This window comes from Delphinus delphis, chromosome 10, assembly GCF_949987515.2.
Source record: "Delphinus delphis chromosome 10, mDelDel1.2, whole genome shotgun sequence".
Classification (NCBI taxonomy): Eukaryota; Metazoa; Chordata; class Mammalia; order Artiodactyla; family Delphinidae; genus Delphinus; species Delphinus delphis.
Genome location: NC_082692.2, coordinates 80,131,902 through 80,158,923, shown reverse-complemented (window position 1 = coordinate 80,158,923; position 27,022 = coordinate 80,131,902). Strand labels below are relative to the sequence as shown.

Genomic DNA, 27,022 nt, shown 5'->3' with positions numbered 1-27,022 from the left:
TTGTTTTTGTCTGATATCTGAGCATCTACTTTGTTCTGCTTAAAGAAGCCTTCAGTCAACTCATTGAAGACATTCCTTTGTCTGAGAAAAGTACTTATTAGCATTCGCACTCATATGCTTCTTCATTGACCTAGTGGGGATTTTTGCATTTCCTTCTTTCATTTGGCTTCTAAGCCATTGAATTGAAATTCTCCTTTGGAAAAACAACACACCTTTAAAAAAAATGTAGAACTTGTGGCCTTCCCCACCCCTGGGTTCCTCAGACGTAAATTTAGACACAATAGGATTCAGGATTATTAAATGAGCTAAATGCAAACTTTTGACCTAGAGTGGGCTTCAGAGTTGGCTGGGTTCCTCTTTTCTTTGCTTCCCAGTAAAATCCTAGAGGAAATGGGGATGGGTGGGAAGTAGCTGCAGTTAAAAAATAGCAGTGATTCAGATTGCCCAGACATCATGGGCACCTTTGATGTGCCGTGCACTGTGCTAGGTCATTTGTCATCTGCCATCTCACGTGTTCTTTACCAGAACTCTTCAAGAGTATTTTTAGGCCCTTTTCATGCCCTTGGAAACCGAGGCTCGGAAAAGCTAAGTTCCTGCCCCAGGTACTGGGGATTCCATTCATACTCCTTTGATCCACTCCACTAGGATTTCTCCACCTCAGCACTATTGACATTTTGTGCTAGATAATTCTTTGGGTTGGGGGCCGCGGTGAGTGTTGTAGGATGTTTAGCTACATCCTTGCATCCTTGGCCTCTACTCGTTAGATGCCAGTAAACCCACTCACCCACTAGTTTTAATAACCAAACAATGTCTTTAGACGCTGCTAAAATTAGTCTCCAGGTGAGGCATGGGCTGTGCAGAATAGTCCCTGGCTGAGAATGGCTACACGACAGCAAAATTGAAGACCATCATAGAATCCAGACAAGTCAAGAGTTAAGAACAGGCAAGCAAAGGTAGAGACTCTTCCACTTGGCTGTCTGTGTATTCTTCCAGGTCTAATTTTCTTTGCATGTCGTTTTTATTACCTGGGAACTAGGAAAAAGCAGTTGAAAATCATATTAGTTAACCTTGGCTCTGGTCAGAACGTTGCAAAGCTTGAAAATATTGAACTAAGAAGACATTTCTTAGCTGATTAATCTCACTCATCCTCTGGTCCATCAGGGATGTGTGTGCTCTAACCGTGAAGGCTCATGTTACGAATTCCATAGGCCTCCATTCAGAGTTATAGCAAGAGGCTTTGGTGAAATTATTTAGTGATATTTGGCTTTTATACCATACATTTCTCCTTAAAGGCTGTACAAGTCTACTGCTCAGCCAGTTAATGGTTCGTTCCTGGAAAATTCCCTGTAAGTGAGTTAACAAAGTCTCGCCATCTGCTTTTCTCTCTCATCCATTTCCACCTCTGCTTTTTGTAATTAGTTGGTTATTTCTGAGCCTTAAGATCTTTGCTTTGTGTTTCAAGGCAAGTCTGGTGACAGGGAACTTTTAATACATCTCTTTTCGTATTTCTTTTTTTTTTATACTTAACCAGGAATTTTTATTCATTTTATTTTTCAACATCTTTATTGGAGTTTAATTGCGTTACAATGGTGTGTTAGTTTCTGCTGTATAACAAAGTGAATCAGTTATACATACACATATATCCCCATATCTCCTCTCTCTTGCACCTCCCTCCCATCCTCTCTATTCTTTCATATTTCTATGCCTAAGAAAAACTGGGAATGAATGTTTGCTAGATAAAGTATCATTTGTATTATTCAAATTTAGTGGATCAGGGTATAATTTCTTTTCTCTGTCCTCTGCTACAAAGTAAGTTTAAGATATTACTGGATTACTTGTCCAAGAAAAGTTTTGTTTAGGTGTTTAACAGATTAAAGCCTGTATGCATTTTTAAAAATAATTAATTAATTTTTGGCTGAGTTGGGTCTTTGTTGCTGCACGCGGGCTTTCTCTAGTTGCGGTGAGTGGGGGGCTACTCTTCGTTGCGGTGCGGGGCTTCTCTTGTTGCGGAGCATGGGCTCTAGGCGCGCAGGCTCAGTAGTTGTGGCTCATGGGCTCTAGAGCGCAGGCTCAGTAGTTGTGGCGCACGGGCTTAGTTGCTCCATGGCATGTGGGATCTTCCCGGACCAGGGCTTGAACCCGTGTCCCCTGCGTTGGAAGGTGGATTCTTAACCACTGCGCCACCAGGGAAGCCCCTGTATGCATTTCAAAGTTGACTGTTTCAGGTTAGCTGACTGTAAATAGTGTCAGTCCTGGTCATTCTTTTTTTTGTTTGTTTGTTTTTGTTTTTGCGGTAGTTGGGCCTCTCTGTTGTGGCCTCTCCCGTTGCGGAGCACAGGCTCCGGACGCGCAGGTTCAGCGGCTATGGCTCATGGGCCCAGCCACTCCGCGGCATGTGGGATCTTCCCAGACCGGGGCACGAACCCGTGTCCCCTGCGTCAGCAGGCGGACTCTCAACTGCTGCGCCACCAGGGAAGCCCTAAGTGCCACTTTCTTGAGTAACTTGACCAAGAACACACGTCTGGAAAGTAGATGTGTCTGGATTTGAATTCACGTTTGACTAGTCCCCAGACCTGTACTTTTACCGCTTGCAATGTTAGTTGCCACGGAAAAGAATACCCGGGGCAGCCCCTTTCGTTGTCCGTGTGGCTTTACATCTGCTGCAGTGTGGGGACATCCTTGAAGTTTGCTGAATTGGCTTTCTCCAACATACCTTTTGTCACAGGGGGTGAAAGGAAAGGTAACATCATTTGTCCTAAATGAATCATCAGTCTGAAAAAAAGTCTGAACTCTAGCCCTCTATTATGTTCCTCAGCCAGGGTGACTTTGAACAAATTGGTGTCCTTCCAGTTCCCTGGGGAAGCACTTGACTCACCAGGCCCCTTACCATTAAAATCCCACAGGGAACACTTGACTTCCTCTGAGAAAGTTCTCAAGTCCTGGTCCTTTGCTTACAGCTGGATGGCATTCTGCACATTCCCCGACATCACTAGAACAGGACCGGCTATAAAAGATTTTCTGTATGCTTTTATCACTGCCTGGAAATCCTGAGGGCAAAGGTGTTTCGTGAATACCAAGCTGGTGGTGGCCATGGTGTGCAAAAAAATTGGAAAATAAAGGTAGTTCAGTTCACGGTTGAAAGAAAACAGAGATGAAGCAATTCCTCTAAATGCCCCAAACAGGAAATTCCAAAGAGAAAGTTATATCTTACCGAAACTCAGTCCTCAGGGATTTTTGGGTCTCTGGCCTGCTAAGGACACTGCAGACCAGTCGAGCAAGAAAGGTATAGTGAGGTGCTCCTAGGATGTACCCTTGTCTTCAGCCTTTCTTCCTCTTCACCTGACTCACAGGGTCAGATTCTTTTAGGGGCAGCTTCCTTCATCCCAGCTTTCATTCAGTGAGCATTTGGGCACACCAGGCCTTGTTGGGCACCGGTGAGTTTCATGCTGATTGAGAGTGCCGTGCTTCAAGGAGCTCAGGGGTGAGTGGGAGAGCCCTTTGTGGGAATTGCCTACCTTACCACCTGGGGTGTGCCCACTGGGAGCCCTGAGGAGCCATGAGCCTGCTTAGAGCCTGGCCTCACACTGGTGCGTGAGCAAGCTGCTTGTCCTCTTTGTGCTTTGTTGTACAGTAGGGCTAATAGCAGCATCCACTTTGTAGAGCTATTGTGGTGACTTAATGAGATAATAAACGTGAGGTGAGGGCTTAGCATTGTGTCTAAGCATTTGCTCCATGCTAATGATTATTATCTTTTAACAAGGAAACTTGTAGCTTCAAGAGTTAATAATGTGTCCCTGGAGGCTGGCTGAGAACCACAGTGATGTGTAAAGATAATACATCTTCTATTGAACACCTACTGTGTGCTAAGTGCCTTGCTCAGGGCCTGTAGACTCTGTATTCTGTCTGCCTTGTTCAAACCAGTCAGACCCTTGTGATGGAGAGATTATTATGCCCTTTGAGTAAATGGAGGCTCAGTGATGTCCAGGTAGTCAGTGGTAGAACCAGGTCTGAATTCAGATATTCCGTGTTTCTAAGAATCTTAAGTACTACTCAACATCCCTCCAACATTCCAGGAAGACATTTAGGCTTATTCACTAGCCTAAATGTATGTTTCTCTTGCTGTAGCATTGGGGTGCTTCTTGCCTACTCTTCAGTACAAAAGGGGCTCACTTTGTCTTGTGGGATTGGTGGCAGGCAGGATATAGCCCAGGATCGAAAGGAGGGAAGGTAAGTTGTACAAACAGGGTTGTCTGGGGTCTCAGTCTTGCTGCCAGAGTCAAGTCTCTGGGATCTGTCCATTTCTCTTTACTCTCTTTTCTTCTCACCTTGGGTAACCTGCTTAAAACCTGTCAGGGGCTTCGCTGTGTTTTTAGGATCAAATCCTTCATGGATCTACAGGAGGCTGCATGGTCTGGCCCCCGCCTCTCTCACCGGTCTCATTTTGCACATGCTGTTCCCCTATAGTTCCTTTAATGTGTGGTGTTCCTTTAGGCCACAGGTCCTTTGCATATGCCTTTCCTCTCTACCTGAATGCTGTTCCCTCCCCTGCTTACCTAGTTCATGTCTAGTCCCCCTGCAGATCTCAGTTGTGTCATCAGTTTCTCTAGGGAGCCATTCCTGACAGGGTCTGATCTCCTTGTTTTATACTCTCATAAGACCACACGTTTCCCTTTGACAGCACTCATCACACTTTTTTGTTGTACTTTTATGTGTATTTGTGGTTGTATGAGTCGTGTCTGTCCCCCCACTCTCCCCGCGCCGCTCCCCCCACTCCGTGCTCAACTCTACGCTGCATGAGGGCCAGTAATGTTCTGTGTTTTATATCACCGCTGTACCCACAGTCCCTGCCAGGGATGGTGCCTGCATGCTGCGGGTGCTCACTTTTTGGAGACTAGCTGAAGGAAGAGAGGAGGAGAAAATGGAACCTTCTGGGTTCACCAAATGCTGTAGGGCCCAGGAGGGTAAAACGAGGATGAGAATCTCCTGGGGATGTAGATTCTGACTCAGTAGGCCCAGGTCGGGCAGCTCTAACAAGCTGCCACGCGATGCTGCTGCTGGTCCTGGGGCCACACTTGGAATAATAAGAGTCTGTGCAGCCAGGTAGGATCCAGAGAACACGTGTGGCTGGTGTGCGTACCCCCCACCCCCATTTTGTACCTTTCATTCTCTTCCGCTCCTGAGGGAAGTATAGCAAATACACTGACATGGTTACCTCTGTGCTGTGGCCTGTCACATTTAGCTGTTCTCTGGTTTCCTTCTTGTCTGCAGTATATTTTCTCTTTTGTGTCAGGCTCATCCACACCATGACCCAACACCCGTGATGAATGGTGCTGAAACGTTTCCTCCTAAACAACTTGGCAACAGCAGGTCTTACCGACTACCGCCGCTTGGGATGCATTTAAGGGATTTCTCCTTGGCCTTGCACCGTTGTTCTTATCCCTGTACGTTTGTGCAGCTGAGTTTCTTTGTCCTCCCTCCTCCTCCCCGTTGGGGTTAGACTGCGTTGCTGACTTGCCGTGTCAGAAGGCTTGGAGGCAACTCCTGGTGTCTCAGGCATCCATTAGGTTTCGAGTGTATGGCCCAGCTTTTCTGCTGCTTGTTGCCCTTATCCTCTTGTTTGCAACTTGATTCTTGCCAGTTAATTAGTAAGATGGGAAAAGAGGCAGTGACTCATTGGGAAGATGGTAATGCCACTGTGACCTGGGGCTTAGATGAGATAATAAGATAGAACTGATAAATGTTTACCAAGAAGGGACCAGGGACTCACTCTCTCACCTGACTCTGGGATCCGGCCTCTGCACATGCCCTTTGTGGAACTCAATCCAGTTTATAGGAAGTTTATGCTTTTTTAAAGAGAAAACTGCTGCGCTAAAAACAAACCAAAACAAAATTTAAAAATTTATAATCCCATTCTCTGTAAATATTTATGTATCTGTGTGTTCAGATGTTTTTATGTCTGTATGACATTATACTTTAAACAGTATAATATGTGACATCATTAGAATCTTCCTTAAGTCCTGGTACCGTAGGATGGTTACCATGAAGCCACTAAAAAAGCTTTATTTGGCATTTGCCTAGGGTTTGGCATTTGCTGAAAATAAATCATTTTAGCTTGACTTAGGCACACACACACACACACACACACACACACACCCAAAGATATACTTAAATGTAGCTATATATAAACTCCTATATACATATGTGTGTGTGTATATTTGTGCTGCAAGTAAAAATTACTTGCCTGACATTATGAGAAGTTCCTAAGACTTTAAAACTCCACATAAAATCCTTGGCCGTTTTCTCTCTTAGAAGGTGGGAATTCCTTTTATTTCGCATCCACCACCGGCAGTAATTTTTCAGCCTCTCATGAGTTAATTCTCCTTTGCTGATGTTATTTGCATAATAACAACACAGATGCCTCCTTTCCCGGTTGCTGGTCCTGACCTGGTGAATAGCTCATTCTCAGGAGCAGTTGATGATAAGGGCTAAATGTATCTGTATGGATTTCTATTTGCCTCATAGTGTGAGGCAGTGGTAAATCACTTTAGTGACAGGCAGAACTGAGTTGTCACTTTTCCAGTTACTGACCTTTATAAGCCTGTAAGCCTCCTTCTTATTTTTTTTGTTTTTGGCTGCCCTGCACAGCTTGCAGGATCTTAGTTCCCCGACCAGGGTTCGAACCCAGGCTCCCTGCAGTGGCCGTGCTGAGCCCTAACCACTGGACCTGCAGGGAATTCCCTCTAAGCCTCATTTTTTTTTTTTTTTTTTTTTTTGCGTTACGCGGGCCACTCACTGTTGTGGCCCCTCCCGTTGCGGAGCACAGGCTCCGGACGCGCAGGCTCAGCGGCCGTGGCTCACGGGCCCAGCCGCTCCGTGGCATGTGGGATCTTCCCGGACCGGGGCACGAACCCGTGTTCCCTGCATCGGCAGGCGGACTCTCAACCACTCCGCCACCAGGGAAGCCCTCTAAGCCTCATTTTTATCAGCTATGTGGACCCCAAGGAAGTCTAGAGATCCTAAGTGGCCGACACTTGGAGCAGTGTCTCATCATTCAAACAAAGAGGGACCAAGGGCCAACAGTAGAAGTGATTCCCATCTTACGTCTCTTGAAGAACATTTAGAAGAACTCAGGCAACACTTTCCTTCTCTGACAATTTGTTTTTAGTCCCATTCTTGGTACCTGGTAGATGCCTTGACTGTCTCCTCATTGTATGTTCCTTATTCTCTACTAAGACATCCTGCTGCCCTTCCCCTTGGTCTCTTCCACCTTCTCTTTTTCTTTATCCTTCAGCTGCTATTTTCTTATCTCCCTTTACTTTCCCCTCTTCCACCCACACACACTGATTGCCCCAATATGTAGAGTAAAACACAAGGAGTTTTAGGAAGGGGGTTAGTACTAAGTGGCAAATGCCAGAGATTCTCTTGGCAGGTGAGGGCAGGCAAAGAGGCACTGAATATTGATGGTTGAACACGTGGGGTGGGACCGTTGCCGAATAAGGATCTTAGCTTAATATCTGATAGTGATGGTGGCCCTGGTTAGTGCTGGCACTAAGAACCTGAAAGATGGGTCTGTTACATTATAAGACAGAAGAAGAGGCCGGAGTAGGGATTTTAGGTTTAAGAAGGGGAGAAAGTGCTGAAAATCATGGGATGCTCAATGTCGATCATCTGCTCCGCCTCTCCTCCCCTGCCGTCCTGGAGAGCAGGACTCCTATGAGGTGCTGCATTATTGAACACTGAGGTCTCCCCTGCAATCCATCCAAAGACCTGTAGGTCACATCAGCTCCCAATTAAACCAAACCCACGTCTTTGCATATGGGGCTGCTTTACAAACAGCTGCTCTCTGTATTCAATTAAAAAAAAAAAATCTGTTTAACATGGTCAATTCATAGTTTCATAGATTTCGTCTCAGTGTCATCTGAACTTTGGAATTGTAATTCAGCAGATGCTTTATTACTCTTGTACATTTAAATCGTGTGTCAGTGGGATACAGGAGGAACCAAGCTGTAATAAAACAGCAAAGGTATATATCGTCTGTCGAGGACCCATCTAATTGTTACCAGAACCAGTGTTCGTAATCGTGGCTTCAAAGGCAACTTGATGGGCTTCTGTGGCTAAAATGCCATTCCTCCAGCTCTTGGCTGTGATCTTTTGCCTATCAAAGTGTTGGCTTTAAATCTATAATATTCAAGGATGCCTGAGACCCAGATTTTTGTACTTATCTTGTTCCTGGGATTCTTCTGTCAGGGGTCTGTTGGCATGGTAGACTGCATTTTCCAAAGATAGAGGCAAAATTAAGTCACATTCCATATGCTCATCTTAAAACATGACTGTGACTCTTCTTCCATAGAGTAGGGAGGGGTTGTTTATATCCTCTGCTCTCAGACCTTTGTGACTGTCTCGACCAACAGAATATGATAGCAGTCGTACTGTGACGTTTGAGGCAAGACCATAAAAATGCCATGTGCTTCTGCCTTACTCTTGGAAGGCACCGTGCTGTGAGGAAGCCCAAACTAGCCCTTGGAGAGAGATCACATGGAGAGGCCATGTGGAGGTGTTCCAGCTGACGGCCCCTGTCAGCCTCCAGACATGTGAGTGAAGATGCCTCCAGATATTCCAGCCCCCAGAAGTCAAGTCACCCATCAGCCAAAGACCCAGACACTGTGGAGTCCAGTTGTCTCCATTTTGCTCCATCGGAATTCCTGAACTCTAAGAACCACTGAGCATAATAAAATGGTTGTTTCATACCACTAAGTTTTGGGGTGATTTGTTTCAGAGCGTTAGTAACCAGAGAGAGAGAGACTGGAAAAAGGCATTCCATTCAAGTGAATTCTGAGTTGTCCCCCCCCCCGCCCACCATATATATATTTTTTGTTGCATAAAACATCACCTTTATGAATTGTGTAGCTTGCCTCCCAAGTATAAAGGAAGTAGCACTGTCAGCTTAAAAAAAGGGTACAGGTCGGGGCTTCCCTGGTGACACAGTGGTTGAGAGTCCGCCTGTCGATGCAGGGGACACGGGTTCGTGCCCCGCTCCGGGAAGATCCCACATGCCGTGGAGCGGCTGGGCCCGTGAGCCATGGCCGCTGAGCCTGCACGTCCGGAGCCTGTGCTCTGCAACAGGAGAGGCCACAACAATGAGAGGCCTGCAGACTGCAAAAAAAAAAAAAAGGGTACAGGTAGATGGTGAGAATTTGCTCCAGACACTTGTTACCAAGTTAGCCTTAAATTACCAGGTTAGCCTTAAAAGCAGTTGAAGCTTCTCCTTAACTTGGAACATTTGAAAGCTTTCGGTTTCCTGACGTTCCATAGGACCTGCTGTATTCTTGGTTTTGAGTTAATATCTTCCTTTATAGCTCCCTACCCATGATGATGTTTCTAAACCAGATTTGATACATATTTGGTAGAAGGCACTTTCTGGTAAAGAGTCTCGGGGCTAGAAGGGACCTTGGAAGTCACCTCATCTGTTATCTTTATCTTACAGAAGCCCATGCCCAGAGAGAGATGACTTGTCTGGGGTCATACAGCCAGGATGTGGGAGAGCTTAGACTGGGGTTCTGGCCTCCTGGCTCTCAGGCCAGCACTTTTCCTGGGCCACCACACACTGTTTTCAGGCCGAAGTTGCCTAAAGCTCGGTTTAGTGTCCATAAAACTCTTTGCATTTACAAGAGATGCCCTGGGGACTACTACATTCCTTTCTTTCCTGGTCCAAAAATAGGTAAATACATTAAAAAAATTTTATCTGCCCATGAGTGATAGAAACAAATAATATGACAGTAGATTTTCCCTTTTTCTGTAGTGTAGTAGTTTTCTCTCATGCCTACCCCCTTTTAACCTTAGGAGTCAACAAGCCAATTTACTTTCCATTATACTGTGGCCAGATTGCCAGTGCACAGTGCGGATGCCAGTGAGAAAGGGGAGCGGATGCCAGTGAGAAAGGGGAGCGGATGGGAGGGAGGGAGGGAAGGGATAATTTGGATGAGAGTTTATGGCCCTCCCATGATGCTGCTGTTCAAGGGAAAAGGGCTTTATGGTTTTGTGCCACCTGTCCTGTTCTTCGTCACTGTTTTATTAGGTATCAAAGTTACCATTTCTTCTTCTTTCATATGTTCACGGCAAACAGGTCTGAGTAGTTCAAGGAGAAGTTTTGCCTGACGTTTGAATATAGATCTAATACTGCTTGGATGATGTGTGTTTGTATGTGTATTGTTAACTCCACCCCTGCCCTGATTCTCCTTTTGGGTCAATCATTAATTTACCTGCCTGAGCAAATGGTCCTCCTCCTGCCAGTTGTACCTGAAAATATTAAAGGCCAGCTCTGAAATGTAGTGAATCAGAAGCACTGCTTTTGATTTATTTATTATTATTATTTTTAGTCTGTGTTGGGACAGGCAAGTCTTAAGAAGTACCCACTCGTTTTGGTGAAGACACATATCATCTTGCGCCCTCCAAAATGTCTTAAAAATAGGCTCTAATTCTTGCCTAAGACCTATATCCTTACAAATGAAATTGGGGCTGTAGTGTTGTCTGCTGTGTATTTGCATCGAAGGGAAACAAAATGTCAAGTGATTAAAGTGGGTAGGTAGGGAATTCTTTATTATAGAGACATTTAAAATAGTGAGATCTCACTCCCTGTGCAAACATATTTTTTCTTTTCTGCAAATTTGCCCTTTGTTTCTAAAAAGCTAATTAAAAATGCTTGATTTCTAAGCATTGATCAGAAGTTGATTGTAAGCATGGTTCGAGGCATGATGATGGGAGTTAATGATTTGTCTGAGGACAACAGATGCGAGTGCCTTTATTGGCAAGAGATTTCCGTGCTGACCATTTGTTTTTGTTTATGAGACTCACTCCATGAAATTGAGGCAGCAAGCATGTCAGCTGGCTTCAGAGGGTGTGAAGGCTTGAGGCAGAAAGTGGTTTGTTAAGCCTGAGCTTTCTGTCATGAACAAGTGCAGAGGCTGGGGGAAGATTTGGACCTTGACAGTCATCGTAGAGGGTAGCTTTTGTTTTATATACATGAGAGCTTTGAACGTCCATCTTTTTCTGAGGACTTTACGGCTTGGCCTGTGGGCAAGCAATTGTTTCATTGAAATTGGCACAGATGTCCAAAATTTTCCATTGTTCTTCAGACTCCTTGTTTTTCATTAGGCAGACACACTGTTATGAACTGGACAGGAAGCAAAATCTGAAGAGCAGGTAGGAATAGTCTTTAAGGCAGAAATCATGTACATTTCTGCATTATATAGGAATGGAGTCTAATCACTTATTTGCCATGTTACTTAACCACCCCCCCTTGAGCCTCAGTCTTCCCACTGTAAAATGGGGCTAGTTATAGGACCTACCTCCTTTAGTGGCTGTGAGGATTGGGAGAGATCCTGCCAGTCAGGCGTTTATGACAATGCCTGACGCATAATAATCACACTGAGTTTTAGATGTTATACATCTTTTTTTTGAATACTCAACGTTTATTTCAAGATTTTCTTTTTGAAAGCCCCATGGAGGTGATTTCTTTCATCCTGGAAGGTCTTCACTCCCTTATCTCCCCACTCCATCCCCGTCAAACCAACCCTTCATTGTCCTTCAAGACCGAGCTCGAAGACCAGGGCCTTGGGAGCCTCTACCCCAAATAACAGCTTTAGGGCCTCTTTTGGTTTTTTTTTTTGTTTGTTTTGTTTTTTGTTTTTTTGCAGTATGCAGGCCTCTCACTGCTGTGGCCTCTCCCCTTACGGAGCACAGGCTCCGGACGCGCAGGCTCAGCGGCCACGGCTCACGGGCCCAGCCGGTCCACGGCGTGTGGGATCTTCCCGGACCGGGGCACGAACCCGCATCCCCTGCATCGGCAGGCGGACTCTCAACCACTGCGCCACCAGGGAAGCCCAGGGGCCTCTTTTGGATACCTTGTACTTGCTTCTAGTTCTTACTACATTCAATGACCGTCTGAAAACCTTTCTGTCTCCTCTGTTTGATAGCAGGCCCCTTAAATATAGTTGCGTCCTCTTCATTTCACCACTTCCAGTACCAGGACGAGGTATCTTCATAATATGTTACTGCGTGCTGACTGCAACTCTTCGAGCCTGAATTTCCTTCTTGCTCCCTGGAATGTCAGAGTGATTAAACAAGGTCATGGGTGTGAAGCACTTTAGACAGGCTTTAGACAGGATTGTCACTGAGGTTGGTGGACTGAGAACATAAATAATTGCTGCCCTTTCAGAAAAGCCTGATAGAGAAGATTGAGCCCATGATACAGGGGACTGCCCTGTCGCCAACAGGGAATAAACATTCATTAAGTGCGCACTGCCGGCCCAGCCCCTTGTGCAAAGTGCTGCACTAAGTGCCCCCAGGGGAGGCGTGGGAGCTAAGCCAGTTCTCAGCCCACCTGCTTCCCTTTTTTAATACCCCAGTTTGGAACACTTTTCATCTTGCCTGGTGTCTTTCGGTAGTCTTCATTTTCATTCCCTACAGACCCGTCATGTACCATTAGTCACTCTTGGTAAATAACCAGGGTTAAAGCATCAGAGTGTGTGTATAGGGAGTATTTTTGCCTTAGTCATATTAAGTTTATTTTTTAAGCTTACTGTTTTTTTCAATAAGAAAATTTAATTGAGATAGGAAGAAAGAAAAGGGAAATTAAAGGTGAAAACTGCACATGGGCTCTCAACCTGGTTTTCTGAGTCTCTTTGGAGTCCTTAAAAAACCTTTGGGGAGGGAGTCTCAAGTTTTTTTTCATTATTAAACGAGAACAAAACCTAGTGGACAAAAATAGGTTTTCTAAAGATACAGTTACCTAGGTGAACTAAAATGTCAAGTTTCTTTACTTTTAGTTGGAATTATCTCAACTCTGTTGGCTTCATTGGCTATCCTGGGAGCAGATAAGTTACTGGTTAGTTCATAAGTGCAGCGAGGGAGCACAGACTTTTCATGACCGGGCTGTATTTGCAAAACATGATGCAATCAGCTTTGGATGGCAAGAAGATTATGGACCACAGGTATATCCTATCATGGCTTGAAAGGGAACTTAAAAACTTGGCAATAAAGAAGGGAATAAACCAACATTACTACCATGTCTCAAGAAGTGATTTGAGTTTCCAACATAGAGAAAATGATGGACTTCCCAAGGTGTCCTAGAGAGCATTTTGAAGTCATATGGATTTTAGGTCATCAAAATCGCTGAATATTTCACCATATATTCACCATCGGGCCCGGGTATTCTGTTAGGTGCTTCTCCCATATTTTTTCACATTTGGAAGGGGAGAAGGAATTGATAGATTATAACCATCTGCACATATGAAATTTTGGTATTTCATATGCTTGACACATTCAAATTAAACATATCAATACCATAGCTGGGAGACATATTGGTCTCAGATTTTTTTTTTTTTTTTTTTTGGTCTCAGATTTTATTGGTCCTTTCCCCTTTCTGTCTATCCTCCACATGCCAGAAATTGTAATTTTATTAAAAAGGGATTTCTTCATAGCCGTTGCCTTGAGTGTTAAAGGGTCAGAATGAAAAGGTACTTAGAGAATGTAATGTGGTTTTATCCCCATTTAGATGTGATTCTATTCTCTGCTAAGAAGTGAAGTAATTGTAAATACAGTATGTAAGTGAACTGTAAAACTACTTCCATTAAATGTTTCAAGTAATGGAAATACATCAACAGTAATCCTACAAAGCTAGATGCCTTGAAAGTTTACAGCCTCAATTTTATGAGCTTGAAGGCTTTTTGCACTAGATGAAAGGGATACTACCCCATAAAAATTGGTATCTTATGAGCTTGAAGCTTTCACCAGCATTTTAGGAAAGGAGGGGGTAAAAAAAGCCTACCAGTGGTTTCAGAGTATAATCTATAGATGGAAGAAGTAGTCATTATCTTATGGCTCAGGTTAAATAAGGAAGACCAAACAGATCAGTCAGATTTGGTCTCTTTGGTCCCAGGTTCTGAATATGTATTCTTTAATACACAAAGAAGTATGTTGAAAAGCAAAAACCAGGCTTAAAACTTGATGTGTTGCAGAATTGTCACAGTGAATGGAGTTTTGGAAGTACTAAGTAGAGTGAAATTTTTTCATTAGTTAATTAAATATATATTTTAAAAAATGAAAAAATACATTGAGAGCCTGCTGTATTAGTCATCTGTTGGTGCAAAAATGGTGTGTAACAAATCACCCCAAACTCCATGGCATTCAGCAGTAAGTATTTATTCTCACACTCCCAGGTCTGCAGGTTGGCTAGGGAGCTCTGGTCTACGTGTCTCATTCTGGATGGGGAATGAGGGGCTGGTGGGGGTATTGGTAATCTGGGGCAGGTTCTCCTTACGGCAAGAACCCAGGCTCCCAGAGGGGCAAGCAGTAATGGCGTAGACAAGTAAGTCTGGTCTTGGAACTGACATGACGTTGTCATTTAGGCACATATCAAAAGCATGTTAATGAAGTATATTCCTCCCCCATTGGTTAGAGGAGAAGGAGGGAGAGATATTTGCCAGAAAATAATCAAAGCCCCCACAGCTACTATTTGCTCTATACCTTGTGAGGTCAAAGTTACAGTGGTGAACAAGCTTGATAAAGGCCTTGCTCCCAGGGGTCTTTTATTCTTGTTTTCTGTGATGGGGCAGGAGTGGAGGGAAAAGATGGTAAACACAATAGCAAATACTTGAACAAGATAACTTTGACAGTGGGTGAGGTGATGAGGTAGAACATACTAGATGAGATGTCATGTAAGTATATTAAACTTTGTCATTGGTGTTGAGTTCTTTAGGGCTGATATTCTTTTCTTGCTAGTATGATATTGCTGTAGTTTTATAGGTCTTGGCAAGTCTGAACTTTGGTCTGTGGACAACTTGGTGGAGGTTTTCGTGGTTTGGATCTTGTATAAAGTTTCACACGTGCTGGTCAGTGGAAGTGAGGAAGTCTGTTGCCAGACCCCGTCCATCAAGGCCGAGGTGTGCACTCATACGTGTCTTTAAGTACTCCCTGGAGCAGAAACTGTTCTCTAGGGGCTGTCAAGGCTGGAGGCAACATTATCTGCAGGATAAAATCTAAAGAACCATCTGCATCCCGATGAAATTTCTGCCTCCACAAAGCACAGTAGGAGCCGGCAGCCTAGCTCCTTTTCAGGTGTGAGAAGTTGGAAGTTGAACACCCAACAAGGTGTGTCCTGGAGATGACGTCATTTGATACTGTGGATGGCCCCAAACGAGTTGCTTAAGAGGCAGGCATGCTAGTTATTTGGTGATTGGACCTTTTACCCTGGCTGGCTGGGGCCCTCTCACAGTTCAGGGTGCTGATATCATAGGAAAATACCCCAGAAAGAATGGTAGAAAGCTTCCTGAGTTCCCAGCCTCTCCCCCCGGACTGTCCCAGCTGTCAACACAAACTGCAGTGTCTCCTGCTTTACCTGGCAGAGAGCTCCAGAGAGCTCCCGGGCCCAGAACAGGAAATGTGGGAGTTCTCCACCCAGCCTTGACAGACGGGAGTGGAAAGGAGCAAAGCTAGCGGAAGTCTAACTTCATTTTTGGTTTTCAGACCGTCAGACTTGGGAGGGTGACTTGAAGTTGGGGATTTTTTTTTCTTTTTCTTAGTTTTTCATTTATAGTTATCCCTAAATATATTCCAATGATGGAAAATTACGGCTTTTTACTTGCCACTTGGCAGCTGTGCCTGTAACTCTTTTTAAGTTTTTGGTGTATATTTGAAATTCAGTTAGACTTGAATGGGATGGAATTAGGAGACTTAAAAAGAATGGAGTGTCTCACTGCTAATGTAGGGTTAGGTGCAGTATAAAAAGCCAAGTTATAATAGTAGCTAGCAATGATTGAGGGCTTATTGGGTGCCATGTCCTGGGTGAAGCACTTGACAGACATGATAGCATTTTTTTTTTTTAACCACCTAACATCCTTATGAGGTGGGTATTATAATTGCTCCCTTATTATAGATGAGGAAACTGAGGCTCAGAGATGTTCAGTAGTTGCCCAAGGTTACCGAGCTCATGAGTGGCGGGTCCTGGATTGCGATCCATACCTGTTTATTTTTTAGAAAGCAGAAAAAGAGCCCTTTGAACTGGTGCACAAACTTCCGTTGCAAAGAACCTATTCCCAGGGTTCCCACAGCACGGATTTGGTAGACATTGAGTACTATGGAAACGAACGCACCTGAATAATTACAGATGGGAATAGAAGGGCCCAGCGGAGCTGTGCTCTCTCAGCTGGAAGAGATTATGGGAGGTTGTTAAGTTGGTGTATTAGGAATGTGCTTGCTGGTTCCTTCATTTCCCCTCCTCCCCGGACTATAGCTGGAGTAGGATTTGAATTCATTGTTTGGGGCCTGGAGACACACTTTGGATCTGACCCCTATCTCCAAAAAACCCTTAAGGAAGCCATCATTCCCTACAGAGAAAATGGGAGAAAAGAATGTGTCCTCTTGTTTCGGTCAGCTATACTGTTTAAAAAATATTTTAAATTTCTAATTAATTTGAGCTTCCAGGGGGACCATATCTGTCTGTTATTATTTCTTGGCTTCCCCATGTTGGGACACCTCAAGCCACTTACCTCCAAATGACTAATTGTAGTTATTGGCCATCACCAAACCCTCTGGACAGGCACCATTGGGTAGCAAGTCCATCCCAAGACCCAACTGCATGTATTATTTATGCTGCTGCTTATCTCAGTGCGTTTATGGAAATGTGCTTCTTGTTGTCTGCACCAGGGAGAAGCCAAAGCTGGGTGACTCATCAGAGGGTCGTGGTGCCTTCCGTGTTTGTCTGGGGCCTGTAGTGTGTGAGCCTCGGGCGGTCAGTGAGGAACAAGACAGTGTTCTCGCCCCTTGAAGCTTGTACGTCGGTGGAGGAGCTTCCCGTCCGAGACTCCGTGCTCCTCACACTTAGCGCCTGACTTCTTAACCTTTTGTAAGCATTTCTAATCAGCCTTGCCTGTTTCAGCCATTCTTGCTGGGACCATTCTTGCTTGTGAGTGTACGAAAGTGTCTGGGACGCCCCAGTCCCAGCAGATACCACTTGCGAAATAATGAAATGGTTGTTGTTTGTTCTCAGCCACTACGTTTTGGGTAGTTTGATATAAAAAAGGTAATCGAAACAGATGCATTCAGGAGATATTTAGTCAGCACTAAGTGTAGGTCCATCACTGGGCTGGTCTCTCTACCTCTGGGAGCTTAGTATATGGATGGGAAGAAAGATTTGATACACTTTCCCAAGTTAAAAGTATTTTGAAAAGGGCATTGGGTTGCCTGAGTTCTAGAGCATTTCGTGTTGGAAGTGTTGACTTTGGCTTACCGTTTACCATTTTCTGTGTGTGTTTGTTGAACTGCCTCCCCCTGTGGGTTGTACTGTCTTTTTCATGAGGTGGTAAACTTCTTGAGGGCGGGAAGGGAATTGCTTCTCTCCTGTGAGGAGGGAGCTCAGACTAGAGATTAAGAGCATGGATCTTGCAATCAGGTGGGAGTTTGTTCTTTGGTATTTATTAGCTGTGTTACTTGGGAGAAGTTTACTTAACCACCCCAAGACAGGTGTGTGGTGTGTGTGTGTGTGTGTGTGTGTGTGTGTGCGGGATCTTAGTTCCCTGACCAGGGACTGAACTCGAGCCCCCTGCAGTGGAAGCGCAGAGTCCTAACCACTGGACCGCCAGGGAATTCCCTGTGATTTCTTAACTACAGATAATGTTAACCTTATGGAGTTTGAAAACTATGTAAGATGATGTAGCAAGCGGTCTGATGAGATAGTATTTGAACTGCCTAACGCAGAGGCTTGTTGAGATCAAATTTCATTCAATTTGATTAAAAAAAGTGTCTACCAAGGATGTTAAGGCTACAGTAGTGAACAAATTTCTGGGTTCAATCTACGGAAACTAGAACAGGTTTGGCACAGTTAGTGCCTCACCAGCGTTTGTTGAATGAATGACTAATGTGTGAAGTCTGTTTGGATGTAACTTACTGTTTGGTCAGTAGGTGTTCAGTAAGGGCTTGCTGGTTCTTCTAGTTGCCTGTGGATTCCTACAGCGACTCAGCAGCCTCTAGCTACATCGGCTCTTGTTCCAGCAACGCAGGGCCACACCCTGCGGAATAATAGGCCACAGAGCTGTCAGTTTGAAGCGTCAGTGGGGAAACTGACATCAGATGGTTGCCAGTAAAATCACGCGAAGTAGGCAGATTAGTTCTGTGTCATTATAACTAACTACTTAAGGCCCGGTGCAATGGTTCTCCATTTTTAAAAATAATTAATTTAGTTATTTTTGGCTGTGTCGGGTCTTCATTGCTGTGCGCGGGCTTTCTCTAGTTGCAGAGAGCAGGGGCTCTTTGTCGCGTGCACGGGCTTCTCATTGCGGTGGGTTCTCTTGCTGTGGAGCACGGGCTCTAGGCGCGCAGGCTTTAGTGTTGTGGTGCATGAGCTTAGTTGCTCTGCGGCATGTGGGATCTTCCTGGGCCAGGGCTCGAACTCGTGTCCCCTGCATTGGCAGGCAGATTCTTAACCACTGTGCCACCAGGGAGGTCCTGGTTCTCCATTAAATGGGAAGTTCCGTTTGACATTTTACTCCCCACCTGGAACATCTGGAAATGAAGCTGAAAAGACAGACTCTTGGAAAGAGAAGGGAATTTGTGAGAAACTGATAAGGCCTGGGACCTTCCTTCCCTTGTTCTGTGTGCTACATCTGGAAGGTGATGGTGTTGTCTAGGGTTTTGCTACTTACAATGTGACCCATGGACTGACTAGCAGCTTCAGCATCTCCTGAGAGCTTATGAAATACAGAATCTCAGTCCCCTTCCCAGGCCTGTGAGATGAGAATCTGCATTTGAACAAGATCCTCAGGTGATGCCGAGAGCTGTTGAACCTGTGCTGGGAGGGGAATTGGAAAGTCTTGGTTAGATGGGCCTGGTATTGAAGGGAAAGCAAAGTAATGAATATTAAAGTAAAAGTGCTACGTACAGGCAGACAAGATACACTATTACTACACAATTAATTTTTTTAAAAAATAAATTTATTTATTTATTTTTGGTTGTGTTGGGTGTTTGTTGCTGCGTGCGGGCTGTCTCTAGTTGCGGCAAGCAGGGGCTACTCTTCGTTGCGGTGCGCGGGCTTCTCATTGCAGTGGCTTCTCTTTGTCGCGGAGCACGGGCTCTAGGAGCACAGGCTTACTAGTTGTGGCGCACGGGCTTAGTTGCTCTGCGGCATGTGGGATCTTCCCAGACCGGGGCACGAACCCGTGTCCCCTGCATCGGCAGGCGGATTCTTAACCACTGCGCCACCAGGGAAATCCCCTACGCAATTAATTTTGATCACAAGGCTGTTCACTGTTTTTGGCTCAGTACCAACTGTATTCAATCCATGTATTTTATTATGAGAATGAAGGATATCACTCAAGGACCTAGGGAAGGAGAGCAAATACTTGTCCTAAATTATTATGGACTGAATGTCAGTGTCAGGACATTGGTGAGGTACTGTTGCCTTAACCGTGGAACTGGCTGTTTTATTCAAGAAAGGGAAAGCGAGCTGACATTCATTAAGTGCCTCTTATATGTCAGTGTGCGAACCGCCTTCTGTGTGTTATTTCATTTAATCCTCTTACAACTTCCTGGAGATTTTGGGAGATCAATTCACTTGCCCATGATCAAATCCCACATCTCTCTGGCACCTAAACCCGTCTATGCCATCATCCTGCACACTTCTTTCTCATGCCACTGGGATTTATTTTTTAAACCAATATCATCAGGAGATTTAGGGAAGAATCTAAGCAAGAAAAGAGTCCAAGTCAAAACACATATTTGATCGATCAGAGCAAAGTCTTAAATGTAATAGTGGTTGGTAAATATTTGAATTTCATTGCATCAGAAGCAGGCCAAGGAGACAGTCTGCTAGGACTGAGCTCATGCGAGCTATTTTTTCATTTTCCTGGGAATGAGAAAAAGTGATGTCTAGTTCTGCATTTCCAACATCTACGTTTCATAAATACACTGAAGCTGTAGAGAAACATTTATAATGCCATTGAAGAACACTAAAACACATATTTGAAGCAGAAGTTCTCGAGTATGAGTCACTTGGAAACCACCTTCACGATTTTCCCCCTATTCACATACTATTACTGTACAATTGACCTGTTTTTCTGTAACTGATTCACTTTTAAAGAATTAGATGTATTTTAGGAGCGAGCTTTTTTTTTTAATCAATCTATTTATTTATTTATTTTTGGCTACGTTGGGTCTTCGTAGCTGCGCATAGGTTTTCTCTAGTTGCGGCGAGCGGGGGCTACTCTTCATTGCAGTGCACAGGCTTCTCATTGCGGTGGCTTCTCTTGTTGCGGAGCACGGGCTCTAGAGGTGCGGGCTTCAGTAGTTGTGGTGTACGGGCTCAGTAGTTGTGGCTCATGGGCTCTAGAGCACAGGCTCAGTAGTGTGGCACATGGGCTTAGTTGCTCTGCGGTATGTGGGATCTTCCTGGACCAGGGCTTGAACCCGTGTCCCCAGCATTGGCAGACAGATTCTTAACCACTGCACCACCAGGGAAGTCCAGGAGAAAGCTTTATATCATAGTCATAAGTGGAAACCTGCACTATTTGCTATGAATATAACCTACCATAAATATAATCTTCTGAACCTGAGTCCTGTTGTCCATTCATTAAAGGGTGCAATTAACCAGTGTAAGGTGGGGAAAAAAACCCCCTATAGTTCCAAACTGTGGCCTTCTGAGATCCAGAATCTGAAGGATTGAAAGAGAATTAGGAAATAACTTTCTCAAAATGTGATTCACTCTTACTTATTTCTGTGTCTGTATACCATTGGAATTCTCCTGCCCATTGGCAGATATGACTGAAGATAAGTAAGTTTTCATGGTTGGAATTCTCTTTCTAGAGTCATCCCTGAGCAAGTGGTTTAGTTTATAACACGTCGACTTTGGGAACATTATATTATACTGAGTTCAAGTTCATCATTTACCCTGTGTGAGGAGGCAGACTGCCTCAAAGGAACATAGCACCATGGCAGGAGCTGAATTTGAAGAATGAAACTTGAAGCTTGCATGTGCCTGAGAATGGCTTGTCAGCTATGCTCAGATGGTTTTAGAAGCTTCAGCTAAGTAAGGAGAGTCTCCCTTACCCCGGGGGCCATTCTCTGGCAGGCTGCCATAGTAGGTGGCATCTTCCTCAAGGGACTTGTAGATCTTTCTAAGGGAACTAGCCTGAGCAGTTGATTTAGATGTTGGTCTTCCATCAGTAACCTCCTTAATCTTTAGCTTTTCCATTTCTGCCCATGGTGGAATGCTTACTGAAACCCTAGCAGGTGTTTATAGTACTTGGAGCAAGAGAGAGAACTGAGAACTTGACTTCCTTTTCCTGCACTTTGTCATGATTCACTGTTTTTTTTTTTAAAGTCTTTATTGAATTTGTTACAACATTGCTTCTGTTCTATGTTTCGGTTTTTTGGCCCCGAGGCATGTGGGATCTTAGCTCCCCAACCAGGGATTGAGCCTGCACCCCCTGCATTGGAAGGCGAAGTCTTAACCACTGGACCGTTAGGGAAGTCTCATGTCATGGTTCGCTCTTGTTAACTCCTTCTGCCTCTTTCCTGCCTTCTGCCGGTTCTTCCTCTCCTCCTCCTGTGTCTGCTTTTCCCTCTCTCCTTTCTCTCTAAGACCCCTCTTCCCCAGCTTTTTTTTTTTTTTTTTTTTTTTTTTTTTTTTTTTGCGGTACGCGGGCCTCTCACTGTTGTGGCCTCTCGCGTTGCGGAGCACAGGCTCCGGATGCAAAGGCTCAGCGGCCATGGCTAACGGGCCCAGCCGCTCCGCGGCATATGGGATATTCCCAGACCGGGGCACAAACCCGTGCCCCCTGCACCGGCAGGCGGACCCTCAACCACTGCGCCATCAGGGAAGCCCCTTCCCCAGCTTTTATCATTGAAGATCTAGACTTCAGTCATACTTGAACCACCTTCATAATTTCTTCATATCTGTCTACCACCTGTACAGTTTTTTACTTATATTTTTCTTTCGGTCAGAAACTTTTCAAATGATAGTCTGTAAAATCATTGGTTTTATACGACTACTAATGTTTCCTAAATATTTATTAAAATGAACACACAACTGTTAACATTAAAAATTTTTTTTTAAATTTTTTATCTTTTTCCTGGTATGACAAAATCATTTCACCTACCATCCTTGCCCGTGTCCTTTGGGTACCAAGCTCTGACCCATAGCAATGGTTTTCAGCTGAAGTATTATATTAGATTCATGTGGGAAGATATTAAAAAAAAAAAAAAAAACACTGAGTGACTTCCCTGGTGGTCCAGTGGTCAAGACTCTGCGCTTCTGCTGTAGGGGGCGTAGGTTTGATCCCTGGTGGGGAGAACTAAGATCCCACATGCTGCGTGGCATGGCCAAACAAACAAACAAAAAACGATATCCCAGGCTTCATCAGTTAAGTCAGAACTTCTGGGAACGGGATACAGGTATAGAGAGTTTTTCAAAAATGTTTCTCGGGTGAGTCTAGTGTGCAGCTGAAATTGAAAACCACTGAGCCTAGAATAGGGTCAAATAGTCTTACTGTCTTTAGTCTCTACCTGTTTTAATCCATGTTTTACATTATTTTTATGTTAATCTTCTTAAAACTGTGATTTTCGAAGACTTATTGGTTATACAGAAACAGTTACAGTGCTGTGAATAGTATCTGCAAAGGGAACATTTTAGGTATATAATTTTGTGATACTGGAGTGAAAGTGAGCAAACTTGGGTTCTAGGCTCAGTTCTGCCACTTTTTAACTTGGGGATTGTAGGCAAATGGCTACATCTTTCTGAGCTTTGGTTATGTCAGTGGTCACATGGAGAGACTCATCACTACCATGTGTATCTCGCAGCTCAGTAAGGGTCAAATGAGAAAAATGCATTTTTTAAAAACGCCACCAACTGTCTTAAGGGTATCATGGCGCATTACTATTATTAATTAACAAGTCTGGGGGAAGATAAAAAATAGGATAGGAAGAGTATGAGGAAAAATATTTCACATTAGTGGTGGTGATTTTAAAAAAAGACTTCATGCTAATTATAATTATAGAACCTATCCTATATTTTTGCTCTTGGACTACTCACACTCTTCGAAATGCAACAGCTGGGCTCGTCTTAATGCTTGAAATGAACAGTGGCTGCTAATTACAACGAAAATAAAATACACAGTCTGGTCTGATTTTGGCATCTCGAAGTTAGACTCCCTTTCACTGTATCTCATTGTGTTTGTTTTTGCTGCAGTGTGTTAGCTCTGGATTTGCCCTCATTTGTGGTGGAGTCTTGGAAGTTGCATGTTTCCCCATTGGTGGTAGAAATCTTGCTTTGCTCTGGAAGATGGCCCAGATGGAGGGGGGTGGGTGAAGGGAAACATCTACCCTTACCATCTCCCAGTGGACTTAGGGGTGCTGTGTGGATTCCTCCTTTACGAGGGACAGTTTTTAACATTGTCAAGAGCAGAATTTTGCCTGGTTTAACCTTCAACTTGAAAATCGCTGGCCTCCCTGGCTTCTGGGAACCATAGGCTGAAAAACATTGGATCTCACAGACAAACTAGTACCTTGAATTTCAGGACAAGTGGACATTTAAGTGACTTGGAGAGGCTCCCGAATATTTCCATTACCTACTGGCGTAATGGAAATATTTTTTGATTGGAATGTCGTAAGTTCCCACTAATAAGCTCCAAAAAATTGGGAAGATTTTTGTTTTTCAAATTTTAAAAAAAGTATTCGGATAATAACTTACACCTGTCTTATATTTTCAGTGCATTTTCAGATCCCCACTCTCATTTTAGCCTTGTAACACTATGAGGTAATCAGGAAAGGCATCATCCTCATTTGACAGAAGTAAATGGTGGTGACAGTTAAAATCCAGCTTTAAATAAGCTGGAGTCAGAGGTAAGTGTTTTGAATTCTGACTTCTGCCACTTAGTAGCTGTGTTGCCCTGGGCAAATTACTTAGCCTCTCTGAGCCACATTTTCATGGACTGTAAGAATAGAGTACCTGGGTGTATGAAGAATTAAAGGATAACATGTGGGGATCCTTGTAACTTAGCAAAGAATTTCTAATTAGTAGCTAAGTTTCACACTGGTTAATTGTAGGGTGTAGGTCAGAGAACTAGTTTGTACACAGGTGTCCTGATGTGTGCTACTGAGGAAGGAGCATTGGCCTGAAAGTTTACTTATTAGTGCTGACCAGGCCACGGATCATCCACGTGCTCTAGAGCTTACCCTGTCCTATGTTTATACTATTTACATTTAAATAATTACAATTAAATGAATAGCAATTAAACAACATCATACGTTTAATGCCAGAGTTACACTAGCCTCATTTCAAGAGCTCAGTATCCATTGTGGCTGGTGGTTCCTGTAATTGGATAACTCAGCTCTCGAACATTTCGGTCATCCCTGTAAGTGCTGTTGGACAGTGTTGCTGCAGCAGGTAATGAACCTTATGGTCCCCAGTTTGCGTTTTGCGGATTTGGTAGAATGCAGCCATCAGGAGTAGATCTTTGGAGTTACACTGTCTTCTGGTTCTCATCCTGGTTTCTCCTTCTTGTCAGTTATCTGACTGTGTGGACAAACTGCTTATCCTCTTTGAGCTTCAGGGTGATCATCTGTAAAATCGGGATCGTCATAGCCCCCTTACAGACTTCTTGTAAATATTATAGGAGATGTTGTATATACTAAGAGCTCAAAAGATGGCCTATATGTATTTACATGAAGCTCAGCACTTGCTTGCCCAGGTCTTGTAAGTGGGGGCCTCTAGCTGCCTTCAGAGCTCAAGTTCTTTAAACAGCACTGCAGTGCAGCACCTTCTGACCTTGTAGGAGTGGACATCTTAATTATGGGACTTAAAATAGTAGAGGGATATTTTCCTTGCAGTGCCGTTTTGGCTGCAGCTGGGTTTAGTCTGAAGACAAGTGCCTGCGCCTCTTGGCCCAGGCCCCTGGGCATCTGGCCCTTTCCTAGTGGCTCTGCGAAGAGCTCTTGACTTAGGGAGAGGGTTTCCATGACCTCTTCAGCCTGAGATTGGCTTGAGGTTCCATTCCCACCCTTTCCTTATCTCTGGGGCTAAACTTGGGCAGGCTGTGTGTGCTCCTTGTCTTGTGCTAGATTTTCCTATGCAAGGTGCAGCTTCCAGAATAAAGGCAGATCCTTGTTCTGTTAACCTTTCTCCTCACCAGCAACACACTTCATTCCAAGTCCTGGGCAGAGGTGGAGAGACACTTGGGTACTTTCCACCATGCGTTCATAAAGGGAATACATGCCAAACACAGCTATAAAAATGATGGTGTATTTTAAATATTTATGCCTAATAAATCAGTGCTCTTACTGCATACAAAATAGCCATGTGGAGTGACTGCCATTATTAGATGATTATGGTTTCATAAAAGATATTAATTACTGATGTCTCGGAGGATGTGTGGTCTGGTAATGGGGCTTCTGTGTAAAGTTGTAGTGATAGTGGTATAATTTCATTCCAATCAGTACCTTATAGTCACGTATATCTAAGCTCACTATGAGACAGTGCTGGAAGGCTGAATTTGAAGCCCTCTGTGAATAAGAGACCTTGGGACTAAAAGCTCTCAAAAGCTCTTATGATAGCCCTGGGAGGGCACAGTCTAGCCTATAAAAATTAAAAAACAATTTTTTTTTAACAGCAAGGAACGTGGATATTTTAATGCATAGGGATTCTTAGAGGAGAGGAAAGATCCAGGCTACCTCATAAAGGAGAACTTGTTTGCTTTCTGACATAAATATTTGCTTTTCTTTTCTCTATTATGTGGACTTACTGTTTATTTCTCTCATCTTGCTTTCTACTTCAATAGTTCCTGATTTATGGACCATTGCTTACTTGTGTTCCCCTGTGAAGCTGTGAAATTAAATGAAGTTCTTTTATCCAAATAATGCGAAGTACAGTGTGGTTCTCTGAGGTCTCTGTGAAGTGACTTTATTTGTTTTTTGTTTTTTTTGCGGTACGCGGGCCTCTCACTGTTGCGGCCTCCCCCGTTGCGGAGCACAGGCTCCGGACGCGCAGGCTCAGCTGCTATGGCTCACGGGCCCAGCCGCTCCGCGGCGTGTGGGATCTTCCCAGACCGGGGCACGAACCCGCGTCCCCTGCATCGGCAGGCGGACTCAACCACTGCGCCACCAGGGAAGCCCCTGTGAAGTGACTTTAAAACAACTGGCGAGCATGGCAACTCTGGGCTTTTCTGTCCTTTAAAATTTGCTCACATAATTGGGATTAAAAGAACTGGAACCGATGGGAATTCCCTGGCAGTCCAGTGGGGAGGACTCCACGCTCTCACTGCCGAGGGTGCAGGGTCAGTCCCTGGTTGGGGAACTAAGATCCCACAAGCTGAGTGGTGTGACCAAAAAAATAAAATAAAATAAGATAACTGGAACTGACAACAAGATTTAGATAGCATGATTCCAAATTTGAGTGCTTTTCTCTAAGTACATTTTCTTTTTAGATAAATATTATGTTTTTTAAAAAAACAAATTGAAGTGTTCGGTGGCCAGCGTTTTAAATAAATCATTTATCTGCCCCTCCATTTCCTCCTCTTCCTCTCAATTATCCTCTCATTATTCACTCACACCCTCACTCATTCCATCACTCAGCACTCCTAGAGTGGACGGAAACATTAGTTGGGAGCAGCTACTTTCTGGTAACTTTGCCAGATTACTTAACCTCACTGTGTCTTAGTTTTCCAGATTTGTAAAATGGGAATAATGATGTTACTAGCGCCAGAAGGTAAGTACCATAGGTACAGTTTATAAATTGGTGGGAGGTTTGAATGAGTTAATGCATATAAAGTACCTGGCACCCAGGAAGTCCTCAGTACATTGTCATTAATATTGCGTTTTTTTGATGTTTTTATTATTAGTCATCATTATCCTTTAATTCACTTGCTCCCTCATTCATTCAATAACTGAATGCCTTCAAAGGCAGTGTGCTAGATATTAACGGAAAGATGTGGTTTTGCCTTCATGGATTCTTGAAACTAATATTTATTTTAAAAAAATTCTG

At 44.0% G+C, this 27,022-nt stretch overlaps 1 protein-coding gene across 10 annotated transcripts in view; it reads left to right on the top strand.

Annotated features, from left to right (window-relative positions):
* MAGI1 (membrane associated guanylate kinase, WW and PDZ domain containing 1) overlaps positions 1–27,022 on the top strand; it is a 617,590-nt gene that overhangs the window by 25,293 nt on the left and 565,275 nt on the right. The window lies entirely within an intron of this gene.